The sequence below is a fragment of the Anser brachyrhynchus genome, assembly GCF_964034855.1.
Source record: "Anser brachyrhynchus genome assembly, chromosome: 19".
Taxonomy (NCBI): domain Eukaryota; kingdom Metazoa; phylum Chordata; class Aves; order Anseriformes; family Anatidae; genus Anser; species Anser brachyrhynchus.
Genome location: NC_137712.1, coordinates 182,753 through 203,509, shown reverse-complemented (window position 1 = coordinate 203,509; position 20,757 = coordinate 182,753).

Here is a 20,757-nt window from a genome sequence, read left to right as displayed (position 1 = left end):
GTGCTGAGGCAAGGGGGCTGCTGCTTTGAAATGATAAAATGAGACATGGGGTCCCTTGTGTTGTTGAGGGATGGGTGCTAATGCTGGCATCTGAATGATTATCTTCTGACTGTTTTCATTTGTTAAAGCTGCAACACAGCGTACAACCTGGGACTTCACGACCAGAGCTGGTTTTGGCAAGGTGAGCGATGAACAGATGTAGCAGTTATTTTAGGGGTGCGGTTGTCACTGCAGTTACTTAACTACACAAAATACAGTTAAAGTCCTGTTTATATTCCAGAGGTGTTGTGGCTGGCTTAAGAGAGCAGGTGGAAGCATCTGCCTCGAGGGCAGGTGAGGGGGCAGAGTAAGGGAGCAGATGAGAGTACCTGTCCTAGCTGTGCTGCGGCTTTGGATGCTGCCGCGGCCTATGCTTTTCTTTTTCTTTTGCAGGTGCCTTGCACAGACTCAGAGGGGCCAAGCTGCACTCTGAAGAGCAGCACGAGAAGGGCAGGCTGGTCGTGAGTGGGGTTGGAGCAGAATGGCCAAGTTGCGCAAGGTGACTGCGAAGGGTATCCATCTTGCTTTGCAGGTGTCATGGCAGGCTCTACACAGAAGTGGCCGAGGATTTGAGAAGAGGTTACAGAGCATCAAGGAGCGGCACGTGCAGTGACGGTTTCCAAACGGTATGGTTGCTTTCTCTTCTGTTGATCAGGTGCCACAGGCAAGGTGGGCTGTGACACTAGTCTTTAGAATCGGAGCAAAGCAGGTCACTGGAATGCCGCAGGGCATCTGAGAAGGGTGTTTTAACAGAAAAAGCTTGTCTGGCGTGGCAGTGCCTGATGGCACTGTGTTTCCACAGATGAAGAGGTGCCTGAAGCCCCATCCTGTCTAGCCTGCGCACACCTCGCTGAGAACGAAAGCCGCTTTCCAGTAATTCAGAAAGCCAAGTTACGTCTCGGCCTCGAGCATCTGGGGCTTGTGCCTGTGCTTTTGGGCCTGTCTGTAGCATTTGGCACCTGCATTAGTACTTTCTTGGCGTATGTTTAGGCTTTTGGGGCCTGTGTCTTGGGGGGAGGGTTGAGGCCAGTGTCTTGGGGGGGTGTGGAGCTGCTTGTACACCTTTGGGGCTTGCATCTGGGCGGGGGGTGTTGGGAGTTGCTTGAACACCTTTGGGGACTGTCTTGGGGGGGGGTCAGGGCCTGCATGTGGGGGGGTTGGAAGCTGCCCCTACAATGTAGGGATCTGTATCTGTGGGGGTTGGGAGCTGCTTGTACACAGTATGGGCTTGCGTTTGGGGGCGGGTGTTGCGAGCTGCTTGTACAATGCAGGGATCTGCATCTGGAGGGGGTTGGGAGCTGCTTGCCCACCTTTGGGACTTGCGTCTGGGGGGGGGGGTTGGGAGCTGCTTGTACACTGCAGGGACTTGCGTCTGGGGGGGGGGGTTGGGAGCTGCTTGTACACTGCAGGGACTTGCGTCTGGGGGGGGGTTGGGAGCTGCTTGTACACCTTTGGGACTTGCATCTGGAGGGGGTTGGGAGCTGCTTGTACACTGCAGGGTCCTGCCTTGGGCAGGGTTTGTAGCTGCTTGTACAGCTTTGGGGTCTGCAGCTGGGGGGTGGTTGAGAGGTGCTTGTCCACTGTAGGTGCCCATGTTTGGGGAGTTGGGAGCTGCTTGTACACTTTTGGGGCCTGCAGCTGGGAGGGGTTGTGAGTTGCTTGTACACGCTAGGGGCTTCCCTTTATGGGGCTTTGGGGCCTGCCTCTGGGGGGGGGGTTGGGAGCTGCTTGCACACCCTTGGGGCCTGCCTCTGCGGGGGCTTGGTGCCTGCGTCTGGGGAGTGGGGGGGTTCAGAGCTGGTTGTACAGTATAGGAGCCTGCGTTGTGGGGGGGGGGTTGGGAGCTGCTCGTACACTGGAAGCCTGGGGTGGGGGGGGGAGGTTTGGAGCTGCTTGTGCACCTTTGGGGCTTGCATCTGGGGGCGGTTGGGAGCTGCTTGTACACTGTTAGGGCCTGCCTTGGGGGGGGGGGTTGGGGCACGTGCCTGGGGGGGTGGGATTGGCAGCTGCTTCTGTGCTGTAGGGGTCTGGGTCTTGGGGGGTTGGGGCTGTTTGTACACCTTTGGGGCGTGCCTCTGGGGAGGGTGGGGAGTTGCTTGTGCACGCTAGGGGCTTCCCTCTATGGGGCTTTGGGGCCTGCCTCTTGGGGGGGGGGGGGTTTGGGAGCTGCTCGTACACTGGACGCCTGGGTTGGGGGGGGGGAGGTTTTGAGCTGCTTGTGCACCTTTGGGGCTTGCATCTGGGGGGGGTGGGTGGTTTGGAGCTGCTTGCACACCCTTGGGGCCTGCCTCTGCGGGGGCTTGGTGCTTGCGTCTGGGGAGTGGGGGGGTTCAAAGCTGGTTGTACAGTATAGGAGCCTGTGTTGGGGGGGGGGGGGTTCAGAGCTGCTTGTACACTGGAAGCCTGGGATGGGGGGGGAGGTTTGGAGCTGCTTTTCCCCCTTGGGGCTTGCATCTGGGGGGGGTCGGGTGCTGGTTGTACACCTTTGGGGCCTGCCTCTGGGGAGGGAGGGTGGGGAATTGCTTGTACACCTTTGGGGCCTGTGTCTGGGGGGGCTTGGGGCCTGCGTCTTGGGGGGGGGGGTTGGAGCTGGTTGTACACCTTTCGGGATTGCATCTGGAGGGGGTTGGGGCCTGCCTGCCTTTTGGGGGGTGGTTGTGAGCTGTTTGTATACTGTAGGGGCCTGCTTGTACACCTTTGGGGCCTGCTTCTCTGGGGGGGGTGGGAGCTGCTTGTACACTGGTAGGGCCTGCCTTGGGGGGGGGGGGTTGTGGCATGTGCCTTTTGGGGGGGGGGTTGGGAGGTGCTTCTACGCTGTAGGGGTCTGGGTCTTGGGGGGTTGGGGCTGTTTGTACGCCTTTGGGGCATGCCTCTGGGGAGGGCGGGGAGTTGCTTGTACACCTTTGGGGCCTGTGTCTGGGGGGGGTTGGGGCCTGTGCCGGGGGGGTTGGGAGCTGGTTGTACACTCTAGGGTCCTCTGGTGGGCTTTGGAGCCTCCCTTTGAGGGGGGCAGTTGGGAGCTGGTTGTACGCCTTTGGGGCCTGAGTCTGGGGCATGGGGGCTGGGGCTGGGGCCTGCATCTGGGTGGGGTTGGGTGGGGTCCAGTTCATGGGGGGAGCGGGTTGGGAGCTGCTTGTGGACAGTTGGGGTCTGCGTCTGGGGGTGGGTTGTGGCCCGCTTGTAGACTTCTGCAGCCTGCGTCTGGTGTTTGGGGGCTTTTCTGTAGCGTTTGGGGCTTGCATTTTGGCTTTGGGATGTGTCTTGAGCTTCTGGGGCCTAGCTGTAGTGCTTGGGGCCTGCGTCTGGGGCTTTTCTGTAGCATTTTGGTCGCGTGTTTGTGATTTGGGGTCTGTATCCAGGGTTTTGCCTTTTTTGTAGTTTTCAGCTTTGTGTCAGTTTCTTTGTCGGTTGCCTGGGGTTAGGGGCAGTTTGGGGTTTGGATCATTAGTCAGCGTCATTAGCGTTGGGGGGTTGATATGAAGGGTTAGGGTTGTGGTTAGAGTTGTTAGGGTTAAAGGGAATAAGGATTTTAGGGTAAGGGGATCAAGGTTGTGGGAATAAAAATGTTTTTGCACAGAGTTACATTGTTTAGAGGGAAGGAAGGTGGTATTGAGATATGTTTGCAGTGATAAGAAAGCTTAACAGACAACCTTGTGAAATGCAGACAACCAGAATCCTTAGAGCAATTGGGTGGAAATCACGGTGTAAGAAACATTACCACCTCAAAGAGGAAAACAGTCAAGGAAGAAAGAAAATTGACTTGTAACAGGCCAGCAGCTGTGTATTTTCAGTGAAGCACCTGATAAATCGTGAACCTGGATTACCCAGTCAATGGGGAAACTGGGGAGGGTCCTGGTCACCGAGAGGAAAAGAAAAATTATATAAACTGTGTTATGGAACTAGTAGGTAGTTTGTGGGACGCCTGCCATTGCAATCGTGAATAAAAATGCTACTTCACTGAGATCCTTGCCTGAGCCTATGTTATTGGTTACAGAGTGTTTCTAACAAGGTGTTGGGTTTTAAGGTTTCAGGGCTAAGGCACTAGGGTTGGGTTTCAGGGTTAGGGTTTCCAGGGTTTAGGGTTAGGATTTTAAGGTTGTTAGGGTTGGAGTTATAAGGGTTAGGGTTTGGGGGTTAGTGTGTTAAGGTTTTAAAGTATTTTGTGGTTTTAGTGTTGATAGGGTTTTTAGGGTTAGGGTCTTAGGGTTTTAGTTATGGTCAGGTATTTAGGGTTAGGGTTTTAAGGTCTTTTTTTTTTTTTTTTAAAGGTTAGGTTTTTTAAAGGTCTCCAGGGTTAGGGCTTTGAGAATCTTTATTTTTTGGGTTAGGGTTTAGAGGGTCCTAATTTTTAGGGTTAGGGTTTTTAGGCGTAGGTCTTCAGGGGTTTAGTGTGGTAAATTTTATCGGGTTAGGGCTGTAAGGGTTTTTAGGGTTAGGGTTTCTAGGGTTTGTTGGGGTAGGGGTTAGGGTTAGATGTGTGGTTGCCATAGGGTTAGGGGTCAAGGTTCTTAGGGGTTAGGCCTAATATTAGGGCGGAAGGCCAAAATTGAAGGGTTGAAGCCCCCCCAAAATTGAAGGGTTGAAGCCCCCCCAAAATTGAAGGGTTGAAGCCCCCCCAAAATTGAAGGGTTGAAGCCCAAAGTTAGGGGAAGGAATGTCAAAATTGTGGGGTCCCCCAAAATTGGGTGGAAGAACTCTTAATATTAAGGGGGAACCCAAAAAAGGAGGGTGGGGGACTCTAAAATTGGGGGGGACCCCCAAAATTGGTCGGGTCCCCCCAAATTAGGGGAGGAACCCCCAAAATTGGGTGGGCGAACCCCCAAATTGGGGGGGGGAAGAAGACTTCAATGGAAGTGTGAAATTCCAGAATTGAATGTGGACCCCCCACAGACCTGGGGAGGAATCCCCAAACTTGGGGGGGACCCACAAAATTGGAGTTAAAGCCCCAGATCCAGGGGAGCTAAGCCCCAAATTAAGGGAAGGAACCTCAAAAATGTGGTGAGAACCCCAACATTGGGGGAGAGAACCTTAATATTAGGGTGGCAGGCCAAGAAAGGATGGTGGGGGACTCCAAAATTGTGGGGGGCTTGGAATTAGGGGGAATCCCCAACACGGAGGGGGAACCCCAAAACTGGGGGGGCGAAGCACCAAAATAGGGGAAGGAACACCAAAATTGCGGGGAAGAACTGTGAAATGGAGAGGTGAAAACTTTGATGGCAGAAAGTGGCACGGTACGTGTTTTTTCGGGTCTAACTCGGGTTCAGGTTCTTGTTCTGGTTAGGGTTATGTTTAGGGTATTTGGAAAGAGTGAAGGCGCAGAGTCCTGCTGAGTGTGGGGTTGCGTAAAGGCTCCCCCAGGGAGTTCAGGTGTAGCCAAAGGCTTCCGCTGAGAGCACTTTTTGATGGCAGAAAGTGGCACCGTCCTTGTTTTTTCGGGTCTAACTCGGGTTCAGCTTCTTGTTCCGGTTAGGGTTATGTTTAGGGTTGTTAGGAAAGAGTGAAGGCGCAGAGTCCTGTTGAGTGTGGGGTTCCGTAAAGGCTCCCCCAGGGGGTTCAGGTGTACCCAAAGGCTTCCGCTGAGAGCACTTTTTGATGGCAGAAAGTGGCACCGTCCGTGTTTTTTCGGGTCTAACTCGGGTTCAGCTTCTTGTTCCGGTTAGGGTTATGTTTAGCGTTGTTTGGAAAGAGTGAAGGCGCAGAGTCCTGTTGAGTGTGGGGTTGCGTAAAGGCTCCCCTAGGGAGTTCAGGTGTACCCAAAGGCTTCTGCTGAGAGCACTTTTTGATGGCAGAAAGTGGCACCGTCCGTGTTTTTTCGGGTCTAACTCGGGTTCAGCTTCTTGTTCCGGTTAGGGTTATGTTTAGGGTTGTTAGGAAAGAGTGAAGGCGCAGAGTCCTGTTGAGTGTGGGGTTGCGTAAAGGCTCCCCCAGGGGGTTCAGGTGTACCCAAAGGCTTCCGCTGAGAGCACTTTTTGATGGCAGAAAGTGGCACCGTCCGTGTTTTTTCGGGTCTAAGTCGGGTTCAGCTTCTTGTTACGGTTAGGGTTATGTTTAGGGTTGTTTGGAAAGAGTGAAGGCGCAGAGTCCTGTTGAGTGTGGGGTTGCATAAAGGCTCCCCCAGGGGGTTCAGGTGTACCCAAAGGCTTCCGTTGAGAGCACTTTTTGATGGCAGAAAGTGGCACCGTCCGTGTTTCTTCGGGTCTAAGTCGGGTTCAGCTTCTTGTTCCGGTTAGGGTTATGTTTAGGGTTGTTTGGAAAGAGTGAAGGCGCAGAGTCCTGTTGAGTGTGGGGTTGCGTAAAGGCTCCCCCAGGGAGTTCAGGTGTAGCCAAAGGCTTCCGCTGAGAGCACTTTTTGATGGCAGAAAGTGGCACCGTCCGTGTTTTTTCGGGTCTAACTCGGGTTCAGCTTCTCGTTCCGGTTAGGGTTATGTTTAGGGTTGTTTGGAAAGAGTGAAGGCGCAGAGTCCTGCTGAGTGTGGGGTTCCGTAAAGGCTCCCCCAGGGAGTTCAGGTGTAGCCAAAGGCTTCCGCTGAGAGCACTTTTTGATGGCAGAAAGTGGCACCGTCCGTGTTTTTTCGGGTCTAAGTCAGGTTCGGCTTCTTGTTCCGGTTAGGGTTATGTTTAGGGTTGTTAGGAAAGAGTGAAGGCGCAGAGTCCTGTTGAGTGTGGGGTTGCGTAAAGGCTCCCCCAGGGAGTTCAGGTGTACCCAAAGGCTTCCGCTGAGAGCACTTTTTGATGGCAGAAAGTGGCACCGTCCGTGTTTTTTCGGGTCTAAGTCGGGTTCAGCTTCTTGTTCCGGTTAGGGTTATGTTTAGGGTTGTTAGGAAAGAGTGAAGGCGCAGAGTCCTGTTGAGTGTGGGGTTGCGTAATGGCTCCCCCAGGGAGTTCAGGTGTACCCAAAGGCTTCCGCTGAGAGCACTTTTTGATGGCAGAAAGTGGCACCGTCCGTGTTTTTTCGGGTCTAACTCGGGTTCAGCTTCTTGTTCCGGTTAGGGTTATGTTTAGCGTTGTTTGGAAAGAGTGAAGGCGCAGAGTCCTGTTGAGTGTGGGGTTCCGTAAAGGCTCCCCCAGGGAGTTCAGGTGTACCCAAAGGCTTCCACTGAGAGCACTTTTTGATGGCAGAAAGTGGCACCGTACGTGTTTTTTCGGGTCTAACTCGGGTTCAGCTTCTTGTTCCGGTTAGGGTTATGTTTAGGGTTGTTAGGAAAGAGTGAAGGCGCAGAGTCCTGTTGAGTGTGGGGTTGCGTAAAGGCTCCCCCAGGGGGTTCAGGTGTACCCAAAGGCTTCCGCTGAGAGCACTTTTTGATGGCAGAAAGTGGCACCGTCCGTGTTTTTTCGGGTCTAACTCGGGTTCAGCTTCTTGTTCCGGTTAGGGTTATGTTTAGGGTTGTTTGGAAAGAGTGAAGGCGCAGAGTCCTGCTGAGTGTGGGGTTCTGTAAAGGCTCCCCCAGGGAGTTCAGGTGTAGCCAAAGGCTTCCGCTGAGAGCACTTTTTGATGGCAGAAAGTGGCACCGTCCGTGTTTTTTCGGGTCTAAGTCGGGTTCGGCTTCTTGTTCCGGTTAGGGTTATGTTTAGGGTTGTTAGGAAAGAGTGAAGGCGCAGAGTCCTGTTGAGTGTGGGGTTGCGTAAAGGCTCCCCCAGGGAGTTCAGGTGTAGCCAAAGGCTTCCGCTGAGAGCACTTTTTGATGGCAGAAAGTGGCACCGTCCGTGTTTTTTCGGGTCTAACTCGGGTTCAGCTTCTTGTTCCGGTTAGGGTTATGTTTAGGGTTGTTAGGAAAGAGTGAAGGCGCAGAGTCCTGTTGAGTGTGGGGTTGCGTAAAGGCTCCCCCAGGGAGTTCAGGTGTAGCCAAAGGCTTCCGCTGAGAGCACTTTTTGATGGCAGAAAGTGGCACCGTCCGTGTTTTTTCGGGTCTAAGTCGGGTTCAGTTTCTTGTTCCGGTTAGGGTTATGTTTAGGGTTGTTTGGAAAGAGTGAAGGCGCAGAGTCCTGTTGAGTGTGGGGTTGCGTAAAGGCTCCCCCAGGGAGTTCAGGTGTACCCAAAGGCTTCCGCTGAGAGCACTTTTTGATGGCAGAAAGTGGCACCGTACGTGTTTTTTCGGGTCTAAGTCGGGTTCAGTTTCTTGTTCCGGTTAGGGTTATGTTTAGGGTTGTTTGGAAAGAGTGAAGGCGCAGAGTCCTGTTGAGTGTGGGGTTGCGTAAAGGCTCCCCCAGGGAGTTCAGGTGTACCCAAAGGCTTCTGCTGAGAGCACTTTTTGATGGCAGAAAGTGGCACCGTCCATGTTTTTTCGGGTCTAACTTGGGTTCAGCTTCTTGTTCCGGTTAGGGTTGTGTTTAGGGTTGTTAGGAAAGAGTGAAGGCGCAGAGTCCTGCTGAGTGTGGGGTTGCGTAAAGGCTCCCCCAGGGAGTTCAGGTGTACCCAAAGGCTTCCGCTGAGAGCACTTTTTGATGGCAGAAAGTGGCACCGTCCGTGTTTTTTCGGGTCTAACTCGGGTTCAGCTTCTTGTTCCGGTTAGGGTTATGTTTAGGGTTGTTAGGAAAGAGTGAAGGCGCAGAGTCCTGTTGAGTGTGGGGTTGCGTAAAGGCTCCTCCAGGGAGTTCAGGTGTACCGAAATGCTTCCGCTGAGAGCACTTTCTGATGGTAGAAAGTGGCACCGTCCGTGTTTTTTCGGGTCTAACTCGGGGTCATCTTCTTGTTCCGGTTAGGGTTATGTTTAGGGTTGTTAGGAAAGAGTGAAGGCGCAGAGTCCTGTTGAGTGTGGGGTTGCGTAAATGCTCCCCCAGGGAGTTCAGGTGTAGACAAAGGCTTCCGCTGAGAGCACTTTTTGATGGCAGAAAGTGGCACCGTACGTGTTTTTTCGGGTCTAAATCGGGTTCAGCTTCTTGTTCCGGTTAGGGTTATGTTTAGGGTTGTTAGGAAAGAGTGAAGGCGCAGAGTCCTGTTGAGTGTGGGGTTGCGTAAAGGCTCCCCCAGGGAGTTCAGGTGTACCCAAAGGCTTCCGCTGAGAGCACTTTTTGATGGCAGAAAGTGGCACCGTCCGTGTTTTTTCGGGTCTAACTCGGGTTCAGGTTCATGTTCCGGTTAGGGTTATGTTTAGGGTTGTTTGGAAAGAGTGAAGGCGCAGAGTCCTGTTGAGTGTGGGGTTGCGTAAAGGCTCCCCCAGGGAGTTCAGGTGTAGCCAAAGGCTTCCGCTGAGAGCACTTTTTGATGGCAGAAAGTGGCACCGTCCGTGTTTTTTCGGGTCTAACTCGGGTTCAGCTTCTTGTTCCGGTTAGGGTTATGTTTAGGGTTGTTAGGAAAGAGTGGAGACGCGGAGTCCTGTTGAGTGTGGGATTGCGTAAAGGCTCCCCCAGGGAGTTCAGGTGTACCCAAAGGCTTCCGCTGAGAGCACTTTTTGATGGCAGAAAGTGGCACCGTCCGTGTTTTTTCGGGTCTAAGTCGGGTTCAGTTTCTTGTTCCGGTTAGGGTTATGTTTAGGGTTGTTTGGAAAGAGTGAAGGCGCAGAGTCCTGTTGAGTGTGGGGTTGCGTAAAGGCTCCCCCAGGGAGTTCAGGTGTACCCAAAGGCTTCTGCTGAGAGCACTTTTTGATGGCAGAAAGTGGCACCGTCCATGTTTTTTCGGGTCTAACTTGGGTTCAGCTTCTTGTTCCGGTTAGGGTTGTGTTTAGGGTTGTTTGGAAAGAGTGAAGGCGCAGAGTCCTGCTGAGTGTGGGGTTGCGTAAAGGCTCCCCCAGGGAGTTCAGGTGTACCCAAAGGCTTCCGCTGAGAGCACTTTTTGATGGCAGAAAGTGGCACCGTCCGTGTTTTTTCGGGTCTAACTTGGGTTCAGCTTCTTGTTCCGGTTAGGGTTGTGTTTAGGGTTGTTAGGAAAGAGTGAAGGCGCAGAGTCCTGTTGAGTGTGGGGTTGCGTAAAGGCTCCTCCAGGGAGTTCAGGTGTACCGAAATGCTTCTGCTGAGAGCACTTTTTGATGGTAGAAAGTGGCACCGTCCGTGTTTTTTCGGGTCTAACTCGGGGTCATCTTCTTGTTCCGGTTAGGGTTATGTTTAGGGTTGTTAGGAAAGAGTGAAGGCGCAGAGTCCTGTTGAGTGTGGGGTTGCGTAAATGCTCCCCCAGGGAGTTCAGGTGTAGCCAAAGGCTTCTGCTGAGAGCACTTTTTGATGGCAGAAAGTGGCACCGTCCGTGTTTTTTCGGGTCTAACTCGGGTTCAGCTTCTTGTTCCGGTTAGGGTTATGTTTAGGGTTGTTAGGAAAGAGTGAAGGCGCAGAGTCCTGTTGAGTGTGGGGTTGCGTAAAGGCTCCCCCAGGGAGTTCAGGTGTACCCAAAGGCTTCCGCTGAGAGCACTTTTTGATGGCAGAAAGTGGCACCGTCCGTGTTTTTTCGGGTCTAACTCGGGTTCAGGTTCATGTTCCGGTTAGGGTTATGTTTAGGGTTGTTTGGAAAGAGTGAAGGCGCAGAGTCCTGTTGAGTGTGGGGTTGCGTAAAGGCTCCCCCAGGGAGTTCAGGTGTAGCCAAAGGCTTCCGCTGAGAGCACTTTTTGATGGCAGAAAGTGGCACCGTCCGTGTCTTTTCGGGTCTAACTCGGGTTCAGCTTCTTGTTCCGGTTAGGGTTATGTTTAGGGTTGTTAGGAAAGAGTGGAGACGCGGAGTCCTGTTGAGTGTGGGATTGCGTAAAGGCTCCCCCAGGGAGTTCAGGTGTACCCAAAGGCTTCCGCTGAGAGCACTTTTTGATGGCAGAAAGTGGCACCGTCCGTTTTTTTTCGGGTCTAACTCGGGTTCAGCTTTTCGTTCCGGTTAGGGTTATGTTTAGGGTTGTTAGGAAAGAGTGAAGGCGCAGAGTCCTGCTGAGTGTGGGGTTGCGTAAAGGCTCCCCCAGGGAGTTCAGGTGTAGCCAAAGGCTTCCGCTGAGAGCACTTTTTGATGGCAGAAAGTGGCACCGTCCGTGTTTTTTCGGGTCTAACTTGGGTTCAGCTTCTTGTTCCGGTTAGGGTTATGTTTAGGGTTGTTAGGAAAGAGTGAAGGCGCAGAGTCCTGTTGAGTGTGGGGTTGCGTAAAGGCTCCCCCAGGGAGTTCAGGTGTAGCCAAAGGCTTCTGCTGAGAGCACTTTTTGATGGCAGAAAGTGGCACCGTCTGTGTTTTTTCGGGTCTAACTCGGGTTCAGCTTCTTGTTCCGGTTAGGGTTATGTTTAGGGTTGTTTGGAAAGAGTGAAGGCGCAGAGTCCCGTTGAGTGTGGGGTTGCGTAATGGCTCCCCCAGGGAGTTCAGGTGTACCGAAATGCTTCTGCTGAGAGCACTTTTTGATGGCAGAAAGTGGCACCGTCCGTGTTTTTTCGGGTCTAACTCGGGGTCATCTTCTTGTTCCGGTTAGGGTTATGTTTAGGGTTGTTAGGAAAGAGTGAAGACGCAGAGTCCTGTTGAGTGTGGGGTTGCGTAAAGGCTCCCCCAGGGAGTTCAGGTGTAGCCAAAGGCTTCCGCTGAGAGCACTTTTTGATGGCAGAAAGTGGCACCGTACGTGTTTATTCAGGTCTAACTCGGGTTCAGCCTCTTGTTCTGGTTAGGGTTATGTTTAGGGTTGTTTGGGAAGAGTGAAGGCGCAGAGTCCTGTTGAGTGTGGGGTTGCGTAAAGGCTCCACCAGGGAGTTCAGGTGTAGCCAAAGGCTTCTGCTGAGAGCACTTTTTGATGGCAGAAAGTGGCATCGTCCGTGTTTTTTCGGGTCTAACTCGGGTTCAGCTTCTCGTTTTGGTTAGGGTTATGTTTAGGGTTGTTAGGAAAGAGTGAAGACGCAGAGTCCTGTTGAGTGTGGGGTTGCGTAAAGGCTCCCCCAGGGAGTTCAGGTGTACCCAAAGGCTTCCGCTGAGAGCACTTTTTGATGGCAGAAAGTGGCACCGTACGTGTTTTTTCGGGTCTAAGTCGGGTTCAGCTTCTTGTTCCGGTTAGGGTTATGTTTAGGGTTGTTTGGAAAGAGTGAAGGCGCAGAGTCCTGTTGAGTGTGGGGTTGCGTAAAGGCTCCTCCAGGGAGTTCAGGTGTACCCAAAGGCTTCTGCTGAGAGCACTTTTTGATGGCAGAAAGTGGCACCGTCCGTGTTTTTTCGGGTCTAACTCGGGTTCAGCTTCTTGTTCCGGTTAGGGTTATGTTTAGGGTTGTTAGGAAAGAGTGAAGACTCGGAGTCCTGTTGAGTGTGGGATTGCGTAAAGGCTCCCCCAGGGAGTTCAGGTGTAGCCAAAGACTTCCGCTGAGAGCACTTTTTGATGGCAGAAAGTGGCACCGTCCGTGTTTTTTCGGGTCTAACTCGGGTGCAGCTTCTTGTTAGGGTTATGTTTAGGGTTGTTAGGAAAGAGTGAAGGTGCAGAGTCCTGTTGAGTGTGGGGTTGCGTAAAGGCTCCCCCAGGGAGTTCAGGTGTACCCAAAGGCTTCCGCTGAGAGCACTTTTTGATGGCAGAAAGTGGCACCGTCCGTGTTTTTTCGGGTCTAACTCGGGTTCAGGTTCATGTTCCGGTTAGGGTTATGTTTAGGGTTGTTTGGAAAGAGTGAAGGCGCAGAGTCCTGTTGAGTGTGGGGTTGCGTAAAGGCTCCCCCAGGGAGTTCAGGTGTAGCCAAAGGCTTCCGCTGAGAGCACTTTTTGATGGCAGAAAGTGGCACCGTCCGTGTTTTTTCGGGTCTAACTCGGGTTCAGCTTCTTGTTCCGGTTAGGGTTATGTTTAGGGTTGTTAGGAAAGAGTGGAGACGCGGAGTCCTGTTGAGTGTGGGATTGCGTAAAGGCTCCCCCAGGGAGTTCAGGTGTACCCAAAGGCTTCCGCTGAGAGCACTTTTTGATGGCAGAAAGTGGCACCGTCCGTTTTTTTTCGGGTCTAACTCGGGTTCAGCTTTTCGTTCCGGTTAGGGTTATGTTTAGGGTTGTTAGGAAAGAGTGAAGGCGCAGAGTCCTGCTGAGTGTGGGGTTGCGTAAAGGCTCCCCCAGGGAGTTCAGGTGTAGCCAAAGGCTTCCGCTGAGAGCACTTTTTGATGGCAGAAAGTGGCACCGTCCGTGTTTTTTCGGATCTAACTTGGGTTCAGCTTCTTGTTCCGGTTAGGGTTATGTTTAGGGTTGTTAGGAAAGAGTGAAGGCGCAGAGTCCTGTTGAGTGTGGGGTTGCGTAAAGGCTCCCCCAGGGAGTTCAGGTGTAGCCAAAGGCTTCTGCTGAGAGCACTTTTTGATGGCAGAAAGTGGCACCGTCTGTGTTTTTTCGGGTCTAACTCGGGTTCAGCTTCTTGTTCCGGTTAGGGTTATGTTTAGGGTTGTTTGGAAAGAGTGAAGGCGCAGAGTCCCGTTGAGTGTGGGGTTGCGTAATGGCTCCCCCAGGGAGTTCAGGTGTACCGAAATGCTTCTGCTGAGAGCACTTTTTGATGGTAGAAAGTGGCACCGTCCGTGTTTTTTCGGGTCTAACTCGGGGTCATCTTCTTGTTCCGGTTAGGGTTATGTTTAGGGTTGTTAGGAAAGAGTGAAGACGCAGAGTCCTGTTGAGTGTGGGGTTGCGTAAAGGCTCCCCCAGGGAGTTCAGGTGTAGCCAAAGGCTTCCGCTGAGAGCACTTTTTGATGGCAGAAAGTGGCACCGTACGTGTTTTTTCGGGTCTAACTCGGGTTCAGCCTCTTGTTCTGGTTAGGGTTATGTTTAGGGTTGTTTGGGAAGAGTGAAGGCGCAGAGTCCTGTTGAGTGTGGGGTTGCGTAAAGGCTCCCCCAGGGAGTTCAGGTGTAGCCAAAGGCTTCTGCTGAGAGCACTTTTTGATGGCAGAAAGTGGCATCGTCCGTGTTTTTTCGGGTCTAACTCGGGTTCAGCTTCTCGTTCCGGTTAGGGTTATGTTTAGGGTTGTTAGGAAAGAGTGAAGACGCAGAGTCCTGTTGAGTGTGGGGTTGCGTAAAGGCTCCCCCAGGGAGTTCAGGTGTAGCCAAAGGCTTCCGCTGAGAGCACTTTTTGATGGCAGAAAGTGGCACCGTCCGTGTTTTTTCGGGTCTAAGTCGGGTTCAGCTTCTTGTTCCGGTTAGGGTTATGTTTAGGGTTGTTAGGAAAGAGTGAAGGCGCAGAGTCCTGTTGAGTGTGGGGTTGCGTAATGGCTCCCCCAGGGAGTTCAGGTGTACCCAAAGGCTTCCGCTGAGAGCACTTTTTGATGGCAGAAAGTGGCACCGTCCGTGTTTTTTCGGGTCTAACTCGGGTTCAGCTTCTTGTTCCGGTTAGGGTTATGTTTAGCGTTGTTTGGAAAGAGTGAAGGCGCAGAGTCCTGTTGAGTGTGGGGTTCCGTAAAGGCTCCCCCAGGGAGTTCAGGTGTACCCAAAGGCTTCCACTGAGAGCACTTTTTGATGGCAGAAAGTGGCACCGTCCGTGTTTTTTCGGGTCTAACTCGGGTTCAGCTTCTTGTTCCGGTTAGGGTTATGTTTAGGGTTGTTAGGAAAGAGTGAAGGCGCAGAGTCCTGTTGAGTGTGGGGTTGCGTAAAGGCTCCCCCAGGGGGTTCAGGTGTACCCAAAGGCTTCCGCTGAGAGCACTTTTTGATGGCAGAAAGTGGCACCGTCCGTGTTTTTTCGGGTCTAACTCGGGTTCAGCTTCTTGTTCCGGTTAGGGTTATGTTTAGGGTTGTTTGGAAAGAGTGAAGGCGCAGAGTCCTGCTGAGTGTGGGGTTCTGTAAAGGCTCCCCCAGGGAGTTCAGGTGTAGCCAAAGGCTTCCGCTGAGAGCACTTTTTGATGGCAGAAAGTGGCACCGTCCGTGTTTTTTCGGGTCTAAGTCGGGTTCGGCTTCTTGTTCCGGTTAGGGTTATGTTTAGGGTTGTTAGGAAAGAGTGAAGGCGCAGAGTCCTGTTGAGTGTGGGGTTGCGTAAAGGCTCCCCCAGGGAGTTCAGGTGTAGCCAAAGGCTTCCGCTGAGAGCACTTTTTGATGGCAGAAAGTGGCACCGTCCGTGTTTTTTCGGGTCTAAGTCGGGTTCAGCTTCTTGTTCCGGTTAGGGTTATGTTTAGGGTTGTTAAAAAGAGTGAAGGCGCAGAGTCCTGTTGAGTGTGGGGTTGCGTAATGGCTCCCCCAGGGAGTTCAGGTGTACCCAAAGGCTTCCGCTGAGAGCACTTTTTGATGGCAGAAAGTGGCACCGTCCGTGTTTTTTCGGGTCTAACTCGGGTTCAGCTTCTTGTTCCGGTTAGGGTTATGTTTAGGGTTGTTAGGAAAGAGTGAAGGCGCAGAGTCCTGTTGAGTGTGGGGTTGCGTAAAGGCTCCCCCAGGGAGTTCAGGTGTAGCCAAAGGCTTCTGCTGAGAGCACTTTTTGATGGCAGAAAGTGGCACCGTCCATGTTTTTTCGGGTCTAACTTGGGTTCAGCTTCTTGTTCCGGTTAGGGTTGTGTTTAGGGTTGTTAGGAAAGAGTGAAGACGCAGAGTCCTGCTGAGTGTGGGGTTGCGTAAAGGCTCCCCCAGGGAGTTCAGGTGTAGCCAAAGGCTTCCGCTGAGAGCACTTTTTGATGGCAGAAAGTGGCACCGTCCGTGTTTTTTCGGGTCTAAGTCGGGTTCAGTTTCTTGTTCCGGTTAGGGTTATGTTTAGGGTTGTTTGGAAAGAGTGAAGGCGCAGAGTCCTGTTGAGTGTGGGGTTGCGTAAAGGCTCCCCCAGGGAGTTCAGGTGTACCCAAAGGCTTCTGCTGAGAGCACTTTTTGATGGCAGAAAGTGGCACCGTCCATGTTTTTTCGGGTCTAACTTGGGTTCAGCTTCTTGTTCCGGTTAGGGTTGTGTTTAGGGTTGTTAGGAAAGAGTGAAGGCGCAGAGTCCTGCTGAGTGTGGGGTTGCGTAAAGGCTCCTCCAGGGAGTTCAGGTGTACCGAAATGCTTCCGCTGAGAGTACTTTCTGATGGTAGAAAGTGGCACCGTCCGTGTTTTTTCGGGTCTAACTCGGGGTCATCTTCTTGTTCCGGTTAGGGTTATGTTTAGGGTTGTTAGGAAAGAGTGAAGGCGCAGAGTCCTGTTGAGTGTGGGGTTGCGTAAAGGCTCCCCCAGGGAGTTCAGGTGTAGACAAAGGCTTCCGCTGAGAGCACTTTTTGATGGCAGAAAGTGGCACCGTACGTGTTTTTTCGGGTCTAACTCTTGTTCAGCTTCTTGTTCCGGTTAGGGTTATGTTTAGGGTTGTTAGGAAAGAGTGAAGGCGCAGAGTCCTGTTGAGTGTGGGGTTGCGTAAAGGCTCCCCCAGGGAGTTCAGGTGTACCCAAAGGCTTCCGCTGAGAGCACTTTTTGATGGCAGAAAGTGGCACCGTCCGTGTTTTTTCGGGTCTAACTCGGGTTCAGGTTCATGTTCCGGTTAGGGTTATGTTTAGGGTTGTTTGGAAAGAGTGAAGGCGCAGAGTCCTGTTGAGTGTGGGGTTGCGTAAAGGCTCCCCCAGGGAGTTCAGGTGTAGCCAAAGGCTTCCGCTGAGAGCACTTTTTGATGGCAGAAAGTGGCACCGTCCGTGTTTTTTCGGGTCTAACTCGGGTTCAGCTTCTTGTTCCGGTTAGGGTTATGTTTAGGGTTGTTAGGAAAGAGTGGAGACGCGGAGTCCTGTTGAGTGTGGGATTGCGTAAAGGCTCCCCCAGGGAGTTCAGGTGTACCCAAAGGCTTCCGCTGAGAGCACTTTTTGATGGCAGAAAGTGGCACCGTCCGTGTTTTTTCGGGTCTAAGTCGGGTTCAGTTTCTTGTTCCGGTTAGGGTTATGTTTAGGGTTGTTTGGAAAGAGTGAAGGCGCAGAGTCCTGTTGAGTGTGGGGTTGCGTAAAGGCTCCCCCAGGGAGTTCAGGTGTACCCAAAGGCTTCTGCTGAGAGCACTTTTTGATGGCAGAAAGTGGCACCGTCCATGTTTTTTCGGGTCTAACTTGGGTTCAGCTTCTTGTTCCGGTTAGGGTTGTGTTTAGGGTTGTTTGGAAAGAGTGAAGGCGCAGAGTCCTGCTGAGTGTGGGGTTGCGTAAAGGCTCCCCCAGGGAGTTCAGGTGTACCCAAAGGCTTCCGCTGAGAGCACTTTTTGATGGCAGAAAGTGGCACCGTCCGTGTTTTTTCGGGTGTAACTCGGGTTCAGCTTCTTGTTCCGGTTAGGGTTATGTTTAGGGTTGTTAGGAAAGAGTGAAGGCGCAGAGTCCTGTTGAGTGTGGGGTTGCGTAAAGGCTCCTCCAGGGAGTTCAGGTGTACCGAAATGCTTCTGCTGAGAGCACTTTTTGATGGTAGAAAGTGGCACCGTCCGTGTTTTTTCGGGTCTAACTCGGGGTCATCTTCTTGTTCCGGTTAGGGTTATGTTTAGGGTTGTTAGGAAAGAGTGAAGGCGCAGAGTCCTGTTGAGTGTGGGGTTGCGTAAATGCTCCCCCAGGGAGTTCAGGTGTAGCCAAAGGCTTCTGCTGAGAGCACTTTTTGATGGCAGAAAGTGGCACCGTCCGTGTTTTTTCGGGTCTAACTCGGGTTCAGCTTCTTGTTCCGGTTAGGGTTATGTTTAGGGTTGTTAGGAAAGAGTGAAGGCGCAGAGTCCTGTTGAGTGTGGGGTTGCGTAAAGGCTCCCCCAGGGAGTTCAGGTGTACCCAAAGGCTTCCGCTGAGAGCACTTTTTGATGGCAGAAAGTGGCACCGTCCGTGTTTTTTCGGGTCTAACTCGGGTTCAGGTTCATGTTCCGGTTAGGGTTATGTTTAGGGTTGTTTGGAAAGAGTGAAGGCGCAGAGTCCTGTTGAGTGTGGGGTTGCGTAAAGGCTCCCCCAGGGAGTTCAGGTGTAGCCAAAGGCTTCCGCTGAGAGCACTTTTTGATGGCAGAAAGTGGCACCGTCCGTGTTTTTTCGGGTCTAACTCGGGTTCAGCTTCTTGTTCCGGTTAGGGTTATGTTTAGGGTTGTTAGGAAAGAGTGGAGACGCGGAGTCCTGTTGAGTGTGGGATTGCGTAAAGGCTCCCCCAGGGAGTTCAGGTGTACCCAAAGGCTTCCGCTGAGAGCACTTTTTGATGGCAGAAAGTGGCACCGTCCGTTTTTTTTCGGGTCTAACTCGGGTTCAGCTTTTCGTTCCGGTTAGGGTTATGTTTAGGGTTGTTAGGAAAGAGTGAAGGCGCAGAGTCCTGCTGAGTGTGGGGTTGCGTAAAGGCTCCCCCAGGGAGTTCAGGTGTAGCCAAAGGCTTCCGCTGAGAGCACTTTTTGATGGCAGAAAGTGGCACCGTCCGTGTTTTTTCGGGTCTAACTTGGGTTCAGCTTCTTGTTCCGGTTAGGGTTATGTTTAGGGTTGTTAGGAAAGAGTGAAGGCGCAGAGTCCTGTTGAGTGTGGGGTTGCGTAAAGGCTCCCCCAGGGAGTTCAGGTGTAGCCAAAGGCTTCTGCTGAGAGCACTTTTTGATGGCAGAAAGTGGCACCGTCTGTGTTTTTTCGGGTCTAACTCGGGTTCAGCTTCTTGTTCCGGTTAGGGTTATGTTTAGGGTTGTTTGGAAAGAGTGAAGGCGCAGAGTCCCGTTGAGTGTGGGGTTGCGTAATGGCTCCCCCAGGGAGTTCAGGTGTACCGAAATGCTTCTGCTGAGAGCACTTTTTGATGGCAGAAAGTGGCACCGTCCGTGTTTTTTCGGGTCTAACTCGGGGTCATCTTCTTGTTCCGGTTAGGGTTATGTTTAGGGTTGTTAGGAAAGAGTGAAGACGCAGAGTCCTGTTGAGTGTGGGGTTGCGTAAAGGCTCCCCCAGGGAGTTCAGGTGTAGCCAAAGGCTTCCGCTGAGAGCACTTTTTGATGGCAGAAAGTGGCACCGTACGTGTTTATTCGGGTCTAACTCGGGTTCAGCCTCTTGTTCTGGTTAGGGTTATGTTTAGGGTTGTTTGGGAAGAGTGAAGGCGCAGAGTCCTGTTGAGTGTGGGGTTGCGTAAAGGCTCCCCCAGGGAGTTCAGGTGTAGCCAAAGGCTTCTGCTGAGAGCACTTTTTGATGGCAGAAAGTGGCATCGTCCGTGTTTTTTCGGGTCTAACTCGAGTTCAGCTTCTCGTTCCGGTTAGGGTTATGTTTAGGGTTGTTAGGAAAGAGTGAAGACGCAGAGTCCTGTTGAGTGTGGGGTTGCGTAAAGGCTCCTCCAGGGAGTTCAGGTGTACCCAAAGGCTTCTGCTGAGAGCACTTTTTGATGGCAGAAAGTGGCACCGTCCGTGTTTTTTCGGGTCTAACTCGGGTTCAGCTTCTTGTTCCGGTTAGGGTTATGTTTAGGGTTGTTAGGAAAGAGTGAAGACTCGGAGTCCTGTTGAGTGTGGGATTGCGTAAAGGCTCCCCAGGGAGTTCAGGTGTAGCCAAAGACTTCCGCTGAGAGCACTTTTTGATGGCAGAAAGTGGCACCGTCCGTGTTTTTTCGGGTCTAACTCGGGTGCAGCTTCTTGTTAGGGTTATGTTTAGGGTTGTTAGGAAAGAGTGAAGGCGCAGAGTCCTGTTGAGTGTGGGGTTGCGTAAAGGCTCCCCCAGGGAGTTCAGGTGTACCCAAAGGCTTCCGCTGAGAGCACTTTTTGATGGCAGAAAGTGGCACCGTCCGTGTTTTTTCGGGTCTAACTCGGGTTCAGGTTCATGTTCCGGTTAGGGTTATGTTTAGGGTTGTTAGGAAAGAGTGAAGGCGCAGAGTCCTGTTGAGTGTGGGATTGCGTAAAGGCTCCCCCAGGGAGTTCAGGTGTACCCAAAGGCTTCCGCTGAGAGCACTTTTTGATGGCAGAAAGTGGCACCGTCCGTTTTTTTTCGGGTCTAACTCGGGTTCAGCTTTTCGTTCCGGTTAGGGTTATGTTTAGGGTTGTTAGGAAAGAGTGAAGGCGCAGAGTCCTGCTGAGTGTGGGGTTGCGTAAAGGCTCCCCCAGGGAGTTCAGGTGTAGCCAAAGGCTTCTGCTGAGAGCACTTTTTGATGGCAGAAAGTGGCACCGTCTGTGTTTTTTCGGGTCTAACTCGGGTTCAGCTTCTTGTTCCGGTTAGGGTTATGTTTAGGGTTGTTTGGAAAGAGTGAAGGCGCAGAGTCCCGTTGAGTGTGGGGTTGCGTAATGGCTCCCCCAGGGAGTTCAGGTGTACCGAAATGCTTCTGCTGAGAGCACTTTTTGATGGTAGAAAGTGGCACCGTCCGTGTTTTTTCGGGTCTAACTCGGGGTCATCTTCTTGTTCCGGTTAGGGTTATGTTTAGGGTTGTTAGGAAAGAGTGAAGACGCAGAGTCCTGTTGAGTGTGGGGTTGCGTAAAGGCTCCCCCAGGGAGTTCAGGTGTAGCCAAAGGCTTCTGCTGAGAGCACTTTTTGATGGCAGAAAGTGGCACCGTACGTGTTTTTTCGGGTCTAACTCGGGTTCAGCCTCTTGTTCTGGTTAGGGTTATGTTTAGGGTTGTTTGGGAAGAGTGAAGGCGCAGAGTCCTGTTGAGTGTGGGGTTGCGTAAAGGCTCCCCCAGGGAGTTCAGGTGTAGCCAAAGGCTTCTGCTGAGAGCACTTTTTGATGGCAGAAAGTGGCATCGTCCGTGTTTTTTCGGGTCTAACTCGGGTTCAGCTTCTCGTTCCGGTTAGGGTTATGTTTAGGGTTGTTAGGAAAGAGTGAAGACGCAGAGTCCTGTTGAGTGTGGGGTTGCGTAAAGGCTCCCCCAGGGAGTTCAGGTGTACCCAAAGGCTTCCGCTGAGAGCACTTTTTGATGGCAGAAATTGGCACCGTACGTGTTTTTTCGGGTCTAAGTCGGGTTCAGCTTCTTGTTCCGGTTAGGGTTATGTTTAGGGTTGTTTGGAAAGAGTGAAGGCGCAGAGTCCTGTTGAGTGTGGGGTTGC